A 19,245-nucleotide genomic window follows, 5' to 3' on the forward strand; every position below is an offset into this window, starting at 1 on the left:
GAATGTTTCGAGAATTACTCTGAAAAATTCCTAAAGACTACAGGAAGTTCCTCCACAGTCCAATTGTTCAGAGAGCTTCCCGGTTCGTAAGGGTGAATGCCCTCAAGGTTTCCTTGCTCCCTTATGTCGTTTTGCATCTTTGCCAATTGCTCTTGCAATTGGTCCTGCGTGTCCTTCTGTAACTGTTCAAATCTTTGGTCCATGTTCTTAGTTTTTGCACGAGTTCCATGGTGATGTGTTGCTTCCAGATTTTCTTTCTCTTACTCTCTTTCTCCCTATTAATTTTAACTAATTAGGGTCTTTCTATAAACTTGAATGCATATGATACAATGAGATGTTATGAAATGCAAATGCATGAATGCAAAAAGATGTCGATTCTGATTCAATTTCATTTTAGAAAACATTATTTAAGGAACAAAAATCTTTTCATAAAACAGATTACAAATACGCTTTCGCCCGTAGGCTTAGAGTCTTAACCATATCTAATAACAATGTTAACTCTCGTCCTCTGTCTGACGATGACTCATACATTATACTCAGCGTTTTAGCTTGTACTGCCAAATCCTGCAAGTGTTCAGCAACCTCTCGAATCTGAACTAAGGCTTCTCCCATGAGATAATCCCTATTTCCAACTTGATCTTGAAGATGGTGAAGTTCTCCCTTCCATTGTTCTTCTCTTGCCTCGAGCTGCTCAATCCGTAGCTCACAGCCCTGTAGTACTGCTTCCAACCTTCCAATATCGTGCTTCATTTCGTCGATCTTATTCAAGCTTGCCTTTAACTCTATTGCAAGGTTACGACTTCGGTGATGATAAAGAGATCGTCCAAATTCAGCCACCTTAGTTTTTAATATTTGATTTTCCTTCTCTAGGGCCTAATTACGTAACTACATCTCTTGGAACTTCTTCTCCCAATACTTGGCTTTGGCTCTTTCTTCCTGAATCTCTTGCTGCCACTGCTCTGGAGATCTCCCTAATCCGACCCTTTTCAACGTTATCTGGACCTTTTTGTAGTGCGTCTTTAAATCATCCCGATCTTCCTCGATCTTTCTCTTTTCCTTTTTCACCTTCTCGACTTCCATCTTTTGAACATCGACGTTGAGACTTAAGCACATTTTTTCCTCTTCGAGCTTCTCAATCCTCTTTTCAATCTCTGAATTCTTTCTCTCGAACTCTTGCTTCATAACCTCCAACTCTGATGGAATCAATCGTAAGCTCTCCTCTAATGATAGAGCCACTCCCAAAATTGGCCTAGGGATATTATCGTTGACTCTCCTACTAAACCACCTTTTATACTCAAGGATTGACGTCGAGCCTTTGGTCAAGATCTTCATACAGAAAGGCTTCTTCCAAGCCTCAGAAATCTCTCGCATCTTGTTCTTATAGTGATCTCCTTTATAAGAGAAATCACTTTGAGCTAGACCCTGTGTAATCGGTATGAACTGCCTCGCTCTATATTGCCTTAGAACAAACAATCGTGCATATCCAACAACTCCCCAAATTCCTGGCAAAGGGACCCAATCAAAACTGCCACAGCGGTAAAGGACTTCACTAGGAACCAACCAAAGAGCCTTCCACATAACATCTTCCTCTCAAAGATTCTGAAGAATATCTATCCACCTCTCCTCTGAAATGTCATCTCTCCTCGGCATGTCTACTGCTTCTTTTAAGGGAGAATAACCCTCAAAGAATACTCGGCAAGGAACCTTATCAAGCTTCCAAAAATGACTGTGGAACCAAACCAACAACAACTGTGCACATCCAATGAATCTACCTTCATCGGGTCTCTGACATGCACTCAAAGATCTAAATGTCTCAACTAGGATTGTTAGTACCGGTTTATTTTGCTTACCAACGTGATCGAACAAATCTGCAACTGCCTCATCTATGTGCCCCAACGCCTTTGGAAAAATCACCATGCTATTTTTTAAAAGGTTTTATTCACATCTACCTATATTATGGTGTGCAAAAGAGTTATTGGCAAATAAACATTAAGGATACAATGAAGCCCAATGACTGTCTACGTTTTACACTGACGGAAACAATCTACTGAGCACTAAGCAGAGCATAGCAAGGATATCAATTTCTATAAAGAATTTCTATAATAATTCTTTATAAAACAATTTAGGAATATAAAATATGGTTGGAGAAATAGAAATAAACTTTATTTTTATGTTTTTGGGACTGCTATACAAATGAAAATTCACTTATTTTTATAGGAGACCTCATGCCTTTTCATAGCGACATAACTAGACCTGATGGTGGCCTGACCCGAAGGCCCGCCCGAAATGTGAGAGGGTTTGGGCAAAAATATAGGCCCGAAAAATAGGTTTGGATAAAAAAATAAGGCCCGTTTAAAAATCAGTTCGGGCCTCGAGTAAGGCATTTTTGGCCCGGCCCAACCCGGATTCACTAAAGGATAAAAAAATCTATTTTTTAATATTATTTTCTTATTGTTTTCTCCTATTTTGCTACTATTTTACTATTATGTTTCTAACATTTTATTGTTATTATTTGGATATTGTATAAAACTTATTTTATTGTTAATTTTGTTATTATTTTAAAGACATTTGTTAATTTTGTTATTATTTTAGAGACATTTGCTTGTTAAGTTGCATCTATCTTAGTGTTATTTAAGCATACATTTTTTAAAGTTTTATTTTCAATTTGTTGGGAAATATTTATTTTGATGTTTTAGTATTTTTAATGTATTATATATATTTTAAAATTATATAAAAATAATATAAAAATTAATATGGTAAGGCGAGGTCAGTCTTAGTTTTAACATTTTTATCCGGTCGGGCCTAGCAAACGGGCTTGAATTTTTAGTTGAGCCCGGCTCAAACCCGATCTAGCCCATGCACATCTCTAGAACATAACTACCCAAATGGATAGTCATATCTTTAGCAATAAACATAATTATTTAATTGATATCTACTTGAATAATTATGACTATTTATTAATAATTGATCGCCGCCCACGTCTAGATTGGAAATATTGTAACAAAAAGATATAAAATTAAGCAACGTTGTTCACAAGTATACGGGTCAAATTATAATATAGATTTGTGTTACAACGAAACACTTCGGGAAGCATTCCGAGGATTGTACTCAAAGGAGGTTGAACTAAAACTAAATTAACTCTTCACACAATTTTACTATCATTGTTGGGCTCAGTTGATTGATACTGAAGAATAAATTATAATTAATCAAAATTCGGTTAAAATGAAGCCATACAGGTAAAAGCTCTGTAATGGTACCTTATCAAACTAATAATCATCAGATTAATGTCCAGTCTCACTTAATTCATCATCCGATATATTATACTTTGAATCACTTATTTTTGCACTAGTTGTAACACCCTTTAACCCCAAACCGTCGCCGGAACAGGATTATGAGGCATTACTGAACATATCAATCAATTTATGTACAATTCAAAAATAAATAACAAACATATTAAAATTAAATCGTAAAGCCCCTTTAATGGACCTTCAAGGCCCAAATCGCATAGTAAAAATGAAACTGGATTTCTTCAAGTACTCCGAATTTTTTTTAAAATTAAAAAAAAAAACTCAATATATCTCCTTTATAAATATCTAAACTTCTCTGCAAATTTTCAAACAGCAACCAATATCAATTCCAATAATTCAACCAATGCATTTACATACTCAAATATACCTAGATTATATTTAACATATTGACTTGATAACTTAATTATCATTTCTAATTAATTCATAAAATCATTCAAACCATTTTAATTCATACTAATACCATAAACAATTTTCTACCATTTTACTAGTTTAAAACATCAAAACACCAAATACTTTTATTTACAACATAATTATATAACATACCAAAATAATCATTATAATACCTATGTATATGCCACTTTCATTTAAGGAAGAAAACATCACCAAAAATTTTACGTTGAAATCGGGACCGATTGGATGCTGAACTGGGACTCTGGACTTCTATTGACCTTCGCACGAAAACAACTGTACGTTGAGTATTTTATACTTAGTGATATTACCATAACTCAAACTATATAATTCAAATAATTTAAATTGTATTTATCATAAGCATTATAAATCATAAAGATTAATTTCCATTTAATATCATATAACAATTATATCATTTCATCAACAATATTACATTTTCACAATTTGTTCTTCCATCAATTCATAAAACTTTAATTACATATTATCATATCACATATATCACAATGATTCATAAATCAACTTATACCTTCTTCTCATATTTTCAATCATTCAATTTACTCATTTCATTTGTCACCGTATTAACATAAATCAGACTTTGATAGATACATGGATTTCATCCAAACACACCAGAAATGTCCAACCAAACACGCTAGTATAATCCTCCAAAGCACACCGGTATCATATAATCCTCCAAAGCACACCAGTATCATATAATCCTCCCAAACACACCAAAATAATATAATCCATCCAAAATACACCAGAATCGCACAAAGTGCCTCTTCAGATAAATCCGAAGGATATAAACATCAGCATCTCCAAATCACATCTCCAAATCCCTTTCCAAATCCTATGGCATGCCAATTATATCTGACACAGTCCGACTAGTTAATAGGGTATTCTTTCACTCTTTTTTTTTTTTTTAATTTCAATTTCAATTTCATATCAATTTCAATTTCATTTCAATATACAATCAATTCAATATACTTCTAATCTCAATCCACATGTAATTCAATACTCATACTTATCCATATTTCATTTCAAATATTAATACTTACCTTATAATGTACTTACCTTACATATAAATTTAAATATTACATCTAATAAATAATAGTTTGAGTTATAGTAATACTAACCGTAAATTTTCTCGAGCTACTCATTGATTATCTTTTCCTTCCCTTTTATGCTTGACATCTCAGATTCTTTATTAGCTACCAAAATTAAAATAATTTACACTATTAATTACAACACTAGTTTAAAATAAATAATTAAATTCTATTCAATTTATATCCTATTTTCAATTTAATTCTAACTAAACTTACTTATTTTCTTAACTCAATTCATATTTTGTTTCTATTCAAATTCCTTCCATATTCAACTTAATTATCTAATATTTATAACAAAACCCTAATTTAAAATTTCTTTCAATTTAGTCCTTCTAACACAAAACTTATAGCTTACTTTACAATTTAATCTTTTTACTAATTCTAACTTAGAATTCATTCAATTAAATCTCTAATTCATCTTTTTGTTCAACATAAACTATACTTAAAAACTTATGAACTTCCAAACTATCAACTTAATTCTATCAAAATCTTGTTTTAAGACTTCTAAAACATCAAAATTAAAAGAAAATAGCTTGATTGACTTACCTATTAAAGCTTAAAGCTCCCAAACCTTAGTTTTTCCTTTTATTTTTCTTTCCTCCTTTCTTTCTCCCTATTCGAATTGCTCTGTTTCTTTTCTATTTCTTTTGTTTTGTTTCTTTATTTATTTTATGCTTTCGTGCCTTTTTATTTTGTTTACTTTATTTTTTATTTAAGTTAATTTAATAATTATAAAATATCTATTTAATAACAATATAATTAATACATTTGTATACATGTATCTTTGTACATTTGTACACTGTCATTACCATCCATTTGTCTTTCTTTTATTTATTTATAAAATAAAAATTTTATAATATTAATATTTAATTAATAAATATCTTTAACTTAAAATTTAAGTAAATACATAATTATAATACAAATGTATATATTCATATTATTACAAATGTTATTATCTAATTTGTTTTTCATACCAAAAATCTTATAATTTTAATTATTTATCTAATAAATATCTTTTACTTTATTAATAATAAATAATAAATATCTCCTTAATAAATAATACTTGTATTACAATTGTATTATACATATTATTACACATGTATCATCTCATTATCTTACATTTGTCAACTTATTAATTTTTTTCACTAATATAATATCAATTAAATAATAATAATAATCAATAAATATCTTTTACTTATCATTTAAGAAAATATACAAATATATTACAAGTGTATTTTCTTGTATTTTACACATGTATTTAATTATAACCATACAATTGGCATGTTTTGATTTATTTACTTATTTAAGTTATAAATTAATAATACTATAAATTAACATAACATAATATAATATAATATATATATATAAATATATATAATTAAAACAAAATCTTAAATTTTATTTCCTTTATGCTGCCTCAAATTCCAAGTGTGGCTTAATTGCCCTTTTGGTCCTTTTTATTTTCTATCAATCTATAATTAAACTTTTACCCTTTATTCAATCTAATTCCCTTTTTTTTAATTACTCTAAATTAAGTCAAATTCACCTAATTAAAACCCAATTAAACATACTACTAGACTTATAATTATTCCTAATAATTATTTACGAACCCGTTTCACTAAGATGGAGGCCCGATAATGTATTTTTCCGATGTTCATGAATTTTGGGTCATTACACTAGTTGAGGTTTTACTAACATCAACACTAAAGATTCGACAAGTTCAAAAATTATGTCTAAGTTTTCCACAACTTTAACAAGTATGACTTATTTTCTTCTATTCCTCATGCTTCTTTGGAATCTGGTTCTATTGCTTACAAAGGACTTCAACTCTTGTCACTCAAGCCTTTGTTTTTTAATTTAGAAGAAGCACACAAAGGTGCAACCATCTCAGCCCAAACTCTTCCAACTCTCTCAAAAGCTTCTTGACTTTTTGAGGTAGGGTACAAAACATGATTGAAAAGAAAAATTAATGAACCTTGTCGCAGTTTCTCCATTGCATCACTTTCAATACCAGAATAGAGGGATGGCAAAGTGGCATCTCTTGCATTTTTCGTCCAACAATTCATTAAGCATAAATATGATATTGACTCCATATGCTCAATCTTCATTACAAATATAGCATGTCTGCAAGGAAACCCTTCCATTTCAAAAATTTGACATGAACATTTCATAGTGTCGTCCACTAAATTGTAACACAATTTTATCTTTTTCTCAGGTCGCAAATAACGTCTTACCCAATAAACTCTTATATGCTAGTCCATTTCTATAGCATTCCCTTTTTGGATGATCATGCCCTACCTACTTAGTTCTTTTTGGAATCACTTGAATGAATTTTGGGTATAAACTTCGGCGGCATGTTTCTTACTTGGTTGAATGAAGCTTATGGCCACAGGCTCACTTTGCCTCTTATCAAATATCAAATTCTACTTCCAATCTATGCATGGTTGCTATTACACTATTAATCGAATATAAAAAGCGAAGCAAAGATCCACTTCTCTTGATATACTTTTTTTGGAATGAGTTGCACCCTTTGCAACTAAATTCCATTTTCATACGTCTAAAAAATTTACCAATCAAAAAAGTTAGCGCTCACATCCATCTTGTGTTATATTTGTCTAAAATCCAATGATTCTTATATAGGTCATGTGTCTCAATCATGTTTTTCCACTCTCGGTCAAATTTGTCTTTAGAACTTCAACTTTGTAAATATGAGAGACAACATTCTTTTGTATGTGCCAAATGCAAAGTCTATGGTTAACTTTTGGAATTACTATTTTCAAGGTCAAATTCATTGCTAAACCCTATCCGCAACCACCGAGACTGGCTTTTTCATTCTTATGCAATGTAGAAACTCATTCAACACCCAAACAAAACTACCATGTTTCTTATTTCACAAAGTTGCAAATGTAAATGTAATTGTTTAATGATGATTGTTCACTCCAACAAATACCAAAATTAGGAGATTTTAGCCATTCATCTTGTATGTTGTATCGTATGCAACAATGTAACACCCATAACCCAATCTGGTCGTCAGACCCGAGTTACAAAATGTTACAGTCATAACTAAAATAGAACACATTCAAATCACATTGATTATCTCAAATAAACATGAAATACTTCATAAATGCATAATTATTACTCAAATTTAGCAAAAATCATCCAAATATTGTCAATTCAATTTATGATCAACAAATGTATCATTTCTCAAATCATATATGAGTTTATGTATGCTTCAATATCATCTAGAATTTAACTAGGATTAATTTGCAACAGTATTAAAATTTCAGTTCAATTATAAATAAAAAAAATTTAGAGCTCAATTTAATCATCATAAATCAATAGTCAATCATTATTCATGGCACATATGTGAAAATGAAACTTAAATCAGGTCCACATGATCTTAAAAATAGTTTAGAAACAAATAGGGACTAATCTGAAACAAAACATAAAAAACGTGGAAAATCAAAAAATAGAGATCACATGGTTGTGTGGCAAGGCCATGTGACAAAGCCCAGGTCATGTGGCCAAACCATGTATAATTCGAAGTTAGGGGCACGTGACCGTGTCTCTAGGCCGTGTAACAGCTTGATGTCGTGTGGACTAAAAATCAATAAGGCACACGGCCATGTGAGGAGGATGTGTGTGGCACACAACCGTGTGGCAGACTGTGTCCCAGGTCGTGTGCAACCAAAATGACTTCAAAGACAAGTAATTTCAAACACCATTTCTTAGGTATCAAACCCAACCATTTCCACTTATTCAAAACACATTCAAACATGTCAAAAATGTCACATCCCGAAATTGAGTCTAGAAGTTTTGAGGGTATTTCTGGAATTGTGGCACAAAATGAGTTCGAAAATTCAGAATGTGGTAACCCGAAAATATCTTCGTCCATGGCTTTAGAAAATTTAAACTAATTTATGAAAATAGTGTGAAATAGACTTTAAATTTTAAAAAAGAGGACTGCTTTGTAAAATGGTTTAATTTAGGAGTAGCTTTAAAGCAATTATACCAAGTTTTAAAATCAGCCCATATTTTCCCCATTTCAGCCTATTTTTGACGTGAAAGAAAAAAAAAAAAAGAGAAACACCTCTTCACCTTTTTCTTTGTGCCGTCCATTACAGAGAAAAATCCCTAAACATCATTCTTCAATCTTTGGTCTTCACCACTCCAAAACTTATTTTCTATCATCTTACAAACATCATACCTCTTTTAAATAAAAGAAAAACACCAAAAATACCATCAATTGTATTGATATTCTCCAAGTGGGTTTTCTCGAATTTCAATCAATCATTTGACGTTTTCTTCAATCGGAGTAAGATTTTGTATTTTTAATAGTTTTTAATGTAGTCTAGCCATTTAAATCTAAGTTTCAATCAATTAAATCAAAGATTTTTTATGTTAGCTAAAATTGGGATTGTTAATGGCAGATTTTATATTTATAAACAAAACTACTGTTTCTACGTAATTTTTAACTTTTTTTAATGTGATTAGAAGGTTTTTAAGTTCTGTTAAAGAATTCGAACATTTTGTTGAGTATTCGTTAAAAAAGACCATGTATGTCAAATTTTCGAAGCCATGAATCTGAGCCATTTAGGGTGGTTTGAAGGGTGAGAACTATTCTTAGATGAGTAATTAGACATTTAGAATCGATTTTAAGCAATGAGAATGAATAAGGATTAAGATATATGAGTTTCGAGTTTGCTAGTTGAAAGTTCAATTCCAATAGGAACTAACCTTAGACCAACATTTTTGCTTGTTGAGATGTGTTTATAGCTATAAAATTAATTATGTATATTGTGTGATTGTTATGTGTGGAGCTTTAAAATCGTTGGGACCTTCTTTGTGTAAGGCGAAAGACAAGGAAAAATTAGTTTAAACTTTTGGAAAATAGGTGAAAGCGTGAACGGTGAGTTTTTTGGAATTACTGCTTGTAGACACGACTCATAGTGTTAATCGGGAGCTTAGGAATAGTCTAAACCCTTATCCTAAGTTCTAAGTGTAAGCCTTTCTTATACTTTTTGTCTTGTTATGAAAATATGCACAATATTTGTCGAATTGTGGAATGTAGTGTTGATGTGACAAGTAATGTAAGTGAATATTGGTATGTGATATGTGATAATTTGATTTTAATTCATTCATATGTGAATGGAGATGTGATGGCTCAATGAGCATAGTTGTGACACTTAAAGTGTAATTAAATGTGAATCCGATAAGTGTGCTGTGTGTACAAATTGTGATGTGAATTGAGGTTTATGAACAAAGATTAAGTGCATAAGAACAATAATTAAATGTGTGTATTTGTGGATACTTTGGCCTTGTGATCTCTTGAAATCGTTAGTTATAGTTGGCATGCCATAGGATTTTGTGAGTACTCACCCTTGTGTTTTGGGCAATGAGGCCCTAGGACAAATCGAAGAGATAATGGAATATCGAGCTAAGCTCCATTCACTGGGATATGTTGGTGTGTTGGAAAGTGTTTAGCTTTATACTACACTTATAGGATATGTTAGACTTTTTGAGTCATTGGTCTGATGGAAATATGTGTATCCAATGTGTGGTGATAGAGCTCACTTTTATATTTCATGTTTCCAAGTTGCCAAATTATCATTAATTGATTAATATATGAAAGTGTTGTGCGCAAATGCATGTGAATATATAAGCTAGACTTGTGAGTTAGTAAAGCATGAATATATTGTTTTGTCTTGAAGAATTATCGTAAAATGAATTGTTTATATATGAGTTGAGTGTAATTGCATGTGAGAGTATATGCTAGTTTTATGATTTAATGAAGTGTGAATATGTTATTTTGACTTAATTAGAATATGGTTGTGAATGTATTGTAGTATGCTCTTGCTTAACCTTTGATGTTGTGTGTGCTTTGTGGTTATTCCGACATTCACTGAACTTGTTTAAGCTCACACACTACTCACTTAATCTTGCAGATAAGTAGTGTTTTCAATGTGAGCGGTGCAGCCAAGGAAGTGATCCTAGAAAGGCAATAAAGTTTTGAGTAGGTGGTTTTATAATTATTTTAGAATTATGTTTGATTATTATTTGTTTATTATGATTTTGGACTTTGGAGTTTTGGTATGGTTTGGAACTATATTTATGAATGTTTGATGATTGGTAATGTGTCTAATGATGCATGTTGAAAGGAATAATTGTTGAGCATGAGTGTGTCCCCTGTTTTGCTATATTATTATTGATTTGTATAGAGGTACCGATACTCGGGGCTTAAATATGGATACCTTGATGTTAAAATGTACATGCAAGAAAATAGTAGCTTAATTTGGTATCTATACATGAGGTAAAAATATCGATACCTATGATTATGTATCAATCAAATGTTTTTGGTTCCAAAATGAGTTGGAAAAACAAAATGTTATAATGGTATCAATTTTCTTATTAGTATTAATATCTGACATACTAAAATATCGATATCTATTGTTGTGTTTCGATACCTATGTGGTTTTCTTTGGAATTTTATTAAATGGTCCTTAAGCATGTTTTTGTATTGTTTCTAATGTCGATTAATGATTGTAAAGTAGTGAACACCTCTGTAATTGATTAAATTAATAAAAGTTGACATTGTTTGAATGTTATTTATGTATGTGTAAGTTACGGTGGTGAATGTGGCATCTTGATACTTGGGTTCGGAGACCAAGCCGAGTGTGGGGGTGTTACAAAAAACATACGAAAAAATTTTATCCTAAGAGTCTAATCAATGTACCCTCATTGGTACCACAATTCAAACATTTAGAATCCAAATCACATACATCATTTCCCAAAACACAAAACATGTATCTATCAAGCATTTCAAAACCTTAAACCACAATCATAACCAAACTTGGAAATGTATGAATCTTACCACTTATATACATATGGTTAAAACATACCAAAAGAGCCAAATAAACACAACCACAACATCACATAACAAAGCATGGAACAATGTGTCTAATAACAAGTGAATTTGAACTCCTAGTACATGCCACTTATAACCTAAATCAAAGCAATCACAATTTATACCAAGCTGATAAACAGATAGTGTGAGCTCCCACTTGAACTTCTAACCGACATAACTTTTGACGATCTACAAAAAAAATAATACAATGGATGTAAGCAAATTTTTGACCCATTATGAATCAAAATTTCTACTCTCGATCAAATTTTTCTTTGACCCACCATGAATTCTTGCATATTTTAAATTTCTTTAGAACTTTAACTTTGTAGATTTGAGAGACAACATTCATTTGTATGTTCCAGATGCAAAGCCTATAGTTAACTTTTGGCATTACTGTTTTCAAGGTCGAATGCATTGCCTGAACCCCATCTGTAACTACCGAGACTGGCTTCTTCGTTCTCATGTAACATAGAAACTCATTCAACACCCAAACAAAACTATCATGTTTCTTAAACAAACTTGCAAATGTAAATGTAATTGTTTGGTGATGATTGTTCACTCCAACAAATACCAAAATCGGGAGATTATAGTTATTATTTCTTGTATGTTATATCGAATGAAACGACATCTTCAAAAGTATGTGTAATTTGTCCTGCTGCATGAGTATACCAAAAAAAAAATTTTGAAGTATGCAATGACATTAGTAATCTATCTTTGGTATACATCATGTACAAACCAAGATTAGTCGTTCGTCTCGACTCAAAATATTCTAAAGCAACATTTGTATCCCTACATTCTATTACATTCATAGAATTTGTTTGCAACAAGTTAATAAGATCTTTTTTTCCTGAAGCTCATCTTCTCATATCCCCCAACTTGCTCAGCGAAGAACGATATTATTTGGAAGGTTGGATTCTAGCTCATCTCATTGCCAATGCTTCAACCTTTGCACTGGCTGGAACTTCACGAAACAACTTTATCAATTCTTTTGTGCATGATGTACAACCAATTCATGATGGTACTCTTTAGGTGAAGTTAGTAACAACCCATTTTTGTTTACACTTTTTTTAGAGCCACACACATCTTCACATCACATCCAGTTTTAGTTATATTTTAGGCTTTTGACTCATTTTCTTATTATTTAATCATTTCTTTAAATGCTCCCCTTCCTTGTTACAGTATAAATACTTAACAATAACATCTCCAGTTTTAGGGTTTGTCTTTGTTCTTCCAAGCCTAACACTGAATCCAAGAATATAACCATAGGTTAGATAATATGATTGATCATCCTTTTAGCTACAAAATTCCATTCCATTTTAACTTCCTTTGCTATTAATTCAGTTACGTTGTTAACATCAAAAAATTCATGAACTCGACTCTTCTTGGAAGTATTTTCCTTGCTCTGACTCATCATTTAAGTTCCTATTTTCTCAATTTTATCCAAAACCATCAGCATTCCTAAATGCAGTTATGAACTAACCACTAAACACTATGTTCAATCCCTAAATACCAAATCCACAAATTGCAATAACAAAAAGATTAGAATTTCGGAGTGAACTTCAATTTTTTCACATATATTTATGCAAAACCACAGAAATCACCGTACTTATTGATGAAGATGCTTGACAAACAATTTCAAAAATTTCCCTAATACATTGCCCTAAAATCTCACTTAACCTCAGTTATCAATCATAAGAATTTGAAAATGGCCACCATTGAAGATGATACTTTTCTTCCTTGAAAATAGAGAAAGTTCATTTATGGCTTATATGTGTTTAGCATTAGCTCAAAATTTTCAAAAGAGAGCATTATTTCTTTTAGCTTTAACTTTTATTGAAAAGTTCCTTTAGTTCTCTCACCAAATCAATTTTTATCTTTCACTAGTGTTGGAACCGGTTGAATTGGTGAAAAGATAAATTCACATTTCTTTATAAAATTTTACATGGCATGATCATTGGTGGATTTTGGGATGGAAAAACCGAACCACCCAATGGATTTCGAATCGATCGGCTTTGAATTGAGCACATTTTTTCTTTTGGAAAGTGGATGCAAAGTGGTATGGGGTGGATTTTTTTTTCTTTTGGATAATGAGTATGGAGTGATTATGGTAATTGCTTGCCCCACCCCGACTCACTCCACTATATGAAATTACCAATTTATCATATTGTATTATAAACTATTAGAAGGGTAAAATACAATAACATAATATAGAAAAAAAATCATATAATTTATATTTAAATATTTTTTTGAAGAATTATTTTTGAATATTTACTTGACTTTTAAAAATTAATAATATTAAAGATAAGTAGCAAAAATTTAATTGAAGCAAAGCGAGGTGGGGCAAGGATGTATGTATCAAACATCCATGAATTTAGTAGTGCTTTTCAAATTTATATATACATAATGGAACGGGGTGGGTGGTGAAGTAGAGCATACCAACTGTGGAGTGGTGATGAATTTAGCAATATTCATCCCATCCCACTCTATTATTATCCCTAGGTGGATTAGTATTTCTTTCTCTTCTACCCGGGTGCCGACCACCACAATGCTGGCACCAAAAATTAATTAAATTTTTTTCCGATGCCGGTCACCTAGACGCCATCACCTAATAAAAAAATATTTTTTTGAACCTAGAAATACTCATATTTTTCAAAAAAAAAGTATACAAAAAATACATATGAGTGTCGACCGTTGCATTGCCGAGACTAATTTTTTTTTTTTAAAACCTTGACCCAATTAGCAGGTAAACATTACACCGTGATTGACTTGGGTGCCGGCACCGCCCGACACGGTAGATTTTAGGTAATTTACGTCATAATTTTTCAAGTTAGGTCATTTTCGTAAATATATATATATATATATATATATATATTGGGTTAGTTGGGTAAAAAAACCGGTACAACACTACTTTATTTGCTTTCTTCTTGCTCTCTGCTAAAGTCAATGATTTTTAACTGGAACTTGTACTGATTTGGGATGCTTGGCACAAGTTATTTTTTCCTTTTGGTTCAACTCCAATTTGTATGCATCCAACCAAAATCCATTTATTTCTCAGTGCCGAAAGATTAAACCAAAATTTTATCCATTATTCAGGTTACTAACATCACATTTAAGGGCTTCCATCTAAACCCAGGCAAAAAGCTACCATGAACAGAGGTATTACTATTTTCACCTGTGTTCTTTATCACATATATATATATATACCTAAAATATTTTGCTCTGAAAATTGTTCTATTGCCTGGGCTTCTGTCATTGCCAAAATAAATTTACATTTTGCTCCTAGCTTGATTGCTTCATTGAACTTCCATTGATTACAGAATTAGGAAGTGAAAGGCTGATTTTTTCCATGTATTTGCATGATTGATTCTTTTTTCTTCTTTCCTTAATTTGGATAATTAACATGTGATGACCCTGTCTTTATGCTTTTTTTGTTGGATCTTTTAATTACAAACTAATTATTTACTTTTGTTGCAGACTAAAACTTCAAGCACAGTAGTTCCAATACAAATAAAGGGTAAAAATAATTATAGTCATTAAGGGAACTATTGAAGAACTTTTGAAGTGCAAAGAGATGTAAATAACACTGATCCAAGTATCCTTCTCCGCAACTGCTTACTACTTTTTTTGATAATTAATTCCAATTCATGATTTCATTGGTATTGGTTCCTGGTATAATGCTAAACTAATATCATATTTTTTTTACATATGATCACAAGTAACTTTTATATGCATGTTTACAGAACTTATAAGCTTAGCATTATGCCAAGAACTATTCATTCACAGTCTCACTATGTGTTTCTTAAATATATATAATTCTTATCATTCCTACCCTGTTGTTTTGCTAGATCTCTATCTCTTATTATCTTAGTAAGAAACTAAATAAGATTTTGACATGTTTTTTAGTGCAAGTGATGAAGAATGGTGTTGAAGTTCTAGTTTTGGAAAACCTTCAGTGACATTGATAAATTGATTGGATCAAATAAGGAGGTGAGATTAGTACATCTCCGACAGGAAATCTTGCTTAATGTTGAGAGGAGCTGTCTGTTTACATGCTTTGTTTGATGCTATTGTTGTTGTGTTGCTTCTATGTTTTTTGTTTTAAATGCCGTGTTTCCTATTTTTAGGTGTGCGTTACTTCATTTTCATCAATAAATGATCCATTGCTGGTGCCGTGTCATATGAGACCACTATGGGAATCGGATAATGGATTACAAGAGGAACTTGGGGTCTGGTGGGTAAGACCCCCGGAGCTATGGGGATGGCCAACAGCTTGCTTGGAACCTGGGGTATAGGAATGTGATAATGAGGAAGTTGTTAACATCCTTAATGGTGTTAATGCTAATGAAAGTGGCTCAGCACTGATTCGTACCATCTTCAAATTATTGAAGAACACTTAAGAGATTGTCTTGGCGCAGATTTGCAGAGAGTCACATGGCCAAGATGCAAACTGCAGAGAAGCTGAAATTCTATATTTTTCACTACCCACTGTTTTATCGTTGTAGAATAAGGATGTGGTCTGAGCCTTTTATTTACCAAAAGAATCCATTGGCTCGCAGGGGCCAACAGTCTAGTATATATAATATGAGAAGAAAGGCCTTGGAATGAGCACAAAATAATTCTATATGTCATCTTTACAGAACGGGCTAAAATAAGGGGGTTTTTTTTTTTTTTTTATCCGGATTAATTTAGAGAGGGAGAAGCTTAGGAACCAGAAAGAAAATGAGCACAAAATAATTGTAATGTCATTTTTACAAGTGTGAAAATTAGGCTTTGATAAGTTTTATGGCTCACCTTGAAGATTTATACATTTATTATTTGGTGGAAGGACATTTTAATTGAAATCTGTACTATATATTCAATCATCCAAACCACCAATTACTCCCAATGCCCAGATTAGAAAAGATGGCACGTAAATATTCCTTCTAATTGAAATTAATTTATTGTTAACTCGTAGTCTCTGTATTTTTTCAATACAAAAATAGGAATATAATGCGTTTCAATGTATTCGAACCTACGTCTTCTTATATTGACAACAATATTCATGCCAATCAAGCCAATATTCTTTTTTTAATATCCTTTATTTATCCATGCACGAAGATAAAAGAATATCTTTTAATTTTTCTTGTTTATCTATATATAATATAAAACCAGCTCTTAAGGGAGCCTTTAAGAATTAATAAAGATATTTTAGGTAGTACAAAAAATCAATAAGAGCATTTAGGTAATATAAAAATTAATAGAAATATTTTAGGTAATAGGGTAATTTAGACATTAAAACTTAATAAGGGCAATTTATATATTTTTAATTTTAATAAATAAATTTTAAATTTTATTATTTTATTTAAGGTATATGAGAAACTAAAATTGTTTGAGGAGGTAAAATTAAATTATATATTTTTATGATAGTAAAAATACAATTATGTTATTTATTAGTTTATAATTTTAAATTTTAAAATTCAAATTTGAGTAAATAGGTTCATAAAAAAAAAAAAGCAATTAAAGATTCAATCTATGATTGATTTGAGTGTTACAATTTTAATTTATTATGATTCATTAGGATATATTGTTGATTAAGTTAAGAGGTGCAGTTAAATATTTGAATTGAAATGTGTGATGATGACCCTTGGTGTTTTAGGGTTTTAGTTGATATTTATTTAATCTCTTAAGAGTAGAGGTTGGGGGACTGAGTTTTAATTGTTATGGAAGAATATGAGGTTGAAGACAAGTAATTTGTTTTGGGAGTTAGAGGAAATTGCATTGCTTGTTTGATGAAATAGTCACAAAGGTTTTAGAATATACTACCAACCTGGACTTTTTACATTAACATATCATCTTTTTTTGCTGATTTTCGCAATAAAAATATTATAATTGCAATCAATTTATGATTTGAATGAAAGCAGTGGGGAATGGGGATCATAATGGTGTTGCATTTTGTAGTTCAAAATTAATGGATGTTACTGCTTAATTCATTTCCGCCATTTACAATTATGATTATATTGTTATCTACTTCACTTTTTTAATTTATAATTTTACTGTCTCAATTAACATAGAACTACGTAATAATTTATAAATAAAAAGTATCTAATTTCTATTCATTTAAATATCTTCCTATGTAAATATATAATCAATATTGGGTTTCGAGAAAATAGCTTCACTCCATAATTCTGCTACAAACTAACTATCATTTTACATTTAACTTTTTAATATTGGATGGGAGGTTATCACTAATTTTATTCATAACTTAATTAATATTCCTATAATAAAAATCATACATATCATGTAGCATTTCAATTTTTTTTCAACATGTCTTTAATTTCAAATTTTTAAGATTTTTATTTAAAAATAAAATTATTTTTATATCTTAATTAAATAAAAACCAGACGAGGTTAGTGCTACCAACTTTTTAAGTTTGGGCCACGCAAATTACAACAAACACCTTCACACCCTAACATGTTTATCTATACTTTTGGACCAACGACAATTGCCCACAAAATATGTGTTAGCCTAATTTTGATTTTAGGTTTCTGAAAGTAACTTTGGATATTCTGATGACAAGTGACTTATGTAATCGCCCAACAGTGTAAAAACTCTTTATATTTTTTCTCAAAAGTAATTAATTTTTTTTTATTGTTTTACTTGAACTATCAAAATATATCAAAAAGGTCTTTAATTGTTAAAGTTGATCGCTCCTAATTTTTTTCAGTTAAAATCACCATATGTCACAATCATGGCGTGATATGTGGCAAAAAAAATTATTAAAATTATTAAAATTTAATAAAAATATAAGAAATATTTAATTTTATTAAAATTAAAATACATATACAAATTGTAAAAAATTATAAAATATATAGAAATATATAAAACTTTATAAAGTCATATGAAAATGATAAAAAATGTAAAGAAATATAAAATTCATAAAAGAATTATAAATATTATCATACCAAAAAAGCATTTTATATTTTTTCTATAACATTTATTGATTTTTATTTTTATCATTTTTCGTCACATGTCACGTGTTGCAACACATAATGACTTTAACTAAAAAAAATTCGAGGATCGTTAACTTTAATAGTCAACAGTTAAAGTTAATAATTAAAAAGTCTTTTAATGATTTTTATAATATTTTATATTTTTTACTAATTTTATATTTCTTAAATTTTATTAAAATTTAATAACTTTTATAATTTTTATTAATTTTTGTCACATGTGATGCAATGATTAGACAAATAACTCTAACAATCAATTGTGATCTTTTAATACATTTTAACAATTGAGTACCAAAAAAAAGATTTAATTACTTCTTTTTTTTAATTTTTAAGTCTTTTAATACATTTTAACATTGAATAAAAAAATATAGATTTATTCGTTTCTTTGTTTAAAATTTTGAGGACGTTTTTCACCAGCATAACAGGACTAAAACATTATATCAAGCTACCTAGTGAAATTATAAAATAGCAATGTTCTAAACATAAAGAAAATGCGAATAAAATGCCTGGAATCAAAGATGCCACAGAGGGCGTCG

The 19,245-nt window shown here is 30.5% G+C and overlaps 2 long non-coding RNA genes across 2 annotated transcripts; both read left to right on the forward strand.

The window, feature by feature from the left end:
- The first annotated feature begins 8,882 nt into the window (after positions 1-8,882).
- Positions 8,883-11,237, forward strand: LOC128279410 (uncharacterized). Its single transcript, XR_008269528.1, has 2 exons — positions 8,883-9,134; positions 10,765-11,237. It is a non-coding gene; the product is annotated as an uncharacterized LOC128279410 (long non-coding RNA).
- A 4,360-nt stretch (positions 11,238-15,597) lies between these two features.
- On the forward strand, positions 15,598-16,500 carry LOC108469430 (uncharacterized). The gene is made up of 2 exons (XR_001869092.2): positions 15,598-15,710; positions 15,848-16,500. It is a non-coding gene; the product is annotated as an uncharacterized LOC108469430 (long non-coding RNA).
- The last annotated feature ends 2,745 nt before the right edge of the window (positions 16,501-19,245 follow it).

This window comes from Gossypium arboreum, chromosome 8 (genome assembly GCF_025698485.1).
Source record: "Gossypium arboreum isolate Shixiya-1 chromosome 8, ASM2569848v2, whole genome shotgun sequence".
Classification (NCBI taxonomy): domain Eukaryota; kingdom Viridiplantae; phylum Streptophyta; class Magnoliopsida; order Malvales; family Malvaceae; genus Gossypium; species Gossypium arboreum.